Here is a 3,770-nt window from a genome sequence, read left to right on the forward strand (position 1 = left end):
AAGTTCACTCTTTTAAAATATATACTTCAGTGGGTTTTAGTATATTCATAGAATTGTGAATCATCACTACAATCTAATTTTAAAACATTTTTATCACCCCTTCAAAAAAAATCCCATACCCATTAGCAATCATTCCCATTGTCTCTCCCCTTGCCAGGCCTACGCATCAACTAGTCTTTCTGGATTTATAGACTTGCTTATTCTGTATATTACATAGCAATGGAATCATACAATTTCTTTTTGTGGGCTTCTTTCACTTAGCATAATGTTTTCAATGTTCATTCATGCTATAGTATGTATCAGTATGTATAGTATGTATTTATTCCTACTTATTGTTGAATAATATTTCACTCTATTTATCAAATTTTAATTATTAATTAATTAGCTGATAGACATTTAAGTTGTTTATACTTGAGGTATTATGAATAACGCTGCTATAAATATCAGTATGTAGGGTTTTATATTGACATATTTCCATTTCTCTTGGTTATGCACCTAGGAGCAGAATTGCATGATCCACTTTGGCCAATCGATGATTAACATTCAGGTAAATGCCAATGAGTCAAATTTCTGGATCCAATCATGGTAACTCTATGCTTACCATTTAGAAGAACTGTCAAACATTTTGCCAAAGTGGCTGCACCATTAACAATTCCAGCAGCAATGACTGAGGATACTAATTTCTCCACACCCTCATTGACACTTGTTATTGCCTATTATTTTTTTAAATTTTAGTTTTAGCTATCAATGTGTGTTAGTGTTTCACTATGGTTCTCATTTGTATTTCTCTAATAATTAATGATGTTGAGGATCTTTTCATATGCTTATAGGCCATCTCAATACTTCTTTGGAGAAATGTCTATTTAAATCATTTGCCCATATTTAATTGGGTTATTTATCTTTTTAGTGCTGAGCTGTAAGAGTTATATCTTCTGGACATAAATGTTTAAATCAGATATGATTTACAGATATTTTCTCCCATTCTGTACACTATCTTTTTACCTTCTTGATGGTGTCCTCTGAAGCACAAAAGTTTTCTTAATTTTTGTCTATTTTTTCTTTTCTCCCTTGTATTGTTGATATATCTAACAAACTATTGCCTAACCCAAGGTCATGAAGAATTACTCCTATGTTTCTTCAAAAGTTATATAGTTTCAGCTGTTAAATTTATGACTTTAATCTGTTTTAATATTTTTTATGGTGTAACATGGTTCTAACTTCATTCCTTTATATATAAATATCCAGTTGTCTCAGAACCATTTGTTGAAACATCATCATTTTCACAATAAATTGACACCCTTGTCGTAAATCAATTGATATCTATTGACATCTATTGGGATCTATATTTTATTCCATTTATCTTTCCTCATGCCAGTTAATACACTATTTTGATTATTATAGCTTTGGAGACAATTTTGAAATACGGAAGTATGAATCTTCCAACTTTGTTTTTTTTCAGGTTTTGGTGATGCTGGATTTTTTGCATTTCCATAAGACTTACAGGACTAGTTTTCAAGAAAAGACAGGTGGGATTTTGATAGGGGTTGCATTTACTCTATAGATCAATTTGAAAAGTACTGCCATCTTAATAATAAGTTTTCTGATCTTTCATGAATTACATCTTGAGTCAGTTTGAGTAGTTTGTATCTTTCTAGAAACTTGTTCATTTCACATAGGTTATACAGTTCGTTGGCATAGTTGTTCCCAGTATTTCCTTATAAATCTTTTTGGATGTGTCATATCAGTAGTGATGTACCTTCTTTCACTCCTGAATTCTGTAATGAGTCTAGCTCTTTTTTTTTTGTTTATCCTAGCTAAAGATTTACCAATTTTGTTGATGTTTTCAAAAACCAAATTTTAGTTTTCATGATTGTCTTTTGTTTTCCAATTTCCATTTCATTTATTTCTTCTCTAATATATATTAGTTACTTATTTTCTTCCTTCTGCTTGCTATGATCCAAGTTTTGTGTGTGTAACATATATTTGTTTCTATAATATATATGTATTTCTACAGCTATCTTTTTTCTTTTTCAGTTACAGTTGACACACAATATATTAATTTCAGATATACAACATAGTGATTAGACTTTTATATACCTTACAAAGTGATCATCCTGATAAGTCTAGTACCTATCTGACACCATACCTAGTAATTACTATATTATTGACTATACCACCTATGCTGTACTTTATATCCTGCGACTATTTTTATAACTGGCAATTTTTACTTAATCCCTTTCATCTTTTTTACTCACTCCCAAACCCCCTCCCATCTTCTATGTCTTTTATGACTAGATGGTTTATAGTGTTATTAAAGTTCTCTATTTTCTTGTTGTTAGCTGTTAATCTTATAGAGGAATATCTTGTTGATAACAAATCATTTTTTCTTCTCGCAAGATTATTCTCCTTATTTTGCTTTCTACAGTTTGACTATATTGTGTCTAGGTGCAAATATCTTTGTGTCAATTTTAACTGCAGTTTCTTGAGCTCTTTCAATTTGTAGATTTATATTTTTCATCAAATTTGGGAAGCTTTCAGCCATTATTTGTTCTAATATTCTTTCTGTCCCATTCTTCTTTTCCTCTGGGATTCTCATTATAAACATGTTAGTATTCTGAATGGTGTGCCATGGGGGCTCTTTTTTCTTCCATTTTGGTTGCTCAAACTAATAGTCTCAATTGACCTATCTTTAAGTTCACTGATACTTTCTTCTGCCAATTCAAATCTATCATTAGGTATCTCTAGTGACCGGTCACCTCAGTTATTGTGTTTTTTAACACTAAAATTTCTATTTGGGTATCTTTATCATTTCTATTGCAGTATTTACAAAATATCATTATTATATGTCCCTTTAATTTTTTAAAATGTGGTTTCTTTTACTTCTTTAAACTATTTATAATAGCTTATCTAAAGTTCAAACTCCATTATATTCAACATCTGGGCTTCCTCAGAAAGTTTTCATTGGTTGATTTTCCTTCTTTGTATAAACCATATTTCTCTGTTTCTCTCCTTGCCTTATAATATTTTTGCCCCCAAAAAAGCATTATAATATTATAATGTGGCAATTCTAAAAATAAGATTTCCTGATCCTCAGGCTTGGGCTTTATTATTTTTTGCTGTTTATGTAGTTACTGTTTGCTTGTGACTTTCCGGGGCTAATTCCTTACAGTCTTAATTTTTGTATGTACAGCCACTAAAGTTTCTGTTTGATTAGCTTAATGGTAAGCTAATGATTAGACAGAGATTTCTTTAACTGTCTTGAGCCAATAAATCTCCTGCTCTTGGTTAAGGATCTTGTGTAACCAGGCAAAACTTCAACATTCTGGCAATTTACAGCCCCAAGCCTTTGCTTCCAGTTTGTGTAGAGCTTTATGTTTAGCAAGATGTAAGAAATCAGGGCTTTCTCAGGTCTCTCCAGTACATGCTCACAGCCCTGTACATGCAGGAGAACTTTAAGATTTCTTGTAATATATTCAAGCTTCTAAAAGCCCCCTATGAAAATCATATCTCCCTGAATTTCCATTTAAGTTTTATGTCTAGCCTCTTGGCTTTCCCCATTTTCTCAGATATCTGTGAGGCTAAATCCAGACCATCCTCAAATAATGTAATTTCATTCAACATAGTTTTGCTATAATATTAATGAGGTAAAGTAGGAACTTAACACTTGTTTATGTCAATTAGCCTATGATCAAACTGGTTTCATTATACATTGTTTCACTCAAAGTTCCAGAACCTATTAACGACATTAAGTATGGACTTAAATTAATTGA

Source organism: Pteropus vampyrus, unplaced genomic scaffold (assembly GCF_000151845.1).
Source record: "Pteropus vampyrus isolate Shadow unplaced genomic scaffold, Pvam_2.0 Scaffold10, whole genome shotgun sequence".
Lineage (NCBI taxonomy): Eukaryota > Metazoa > Chordata > Mammalia > Chiroptera > Pteropodidae > Pteropus > Pteropus vampyrus.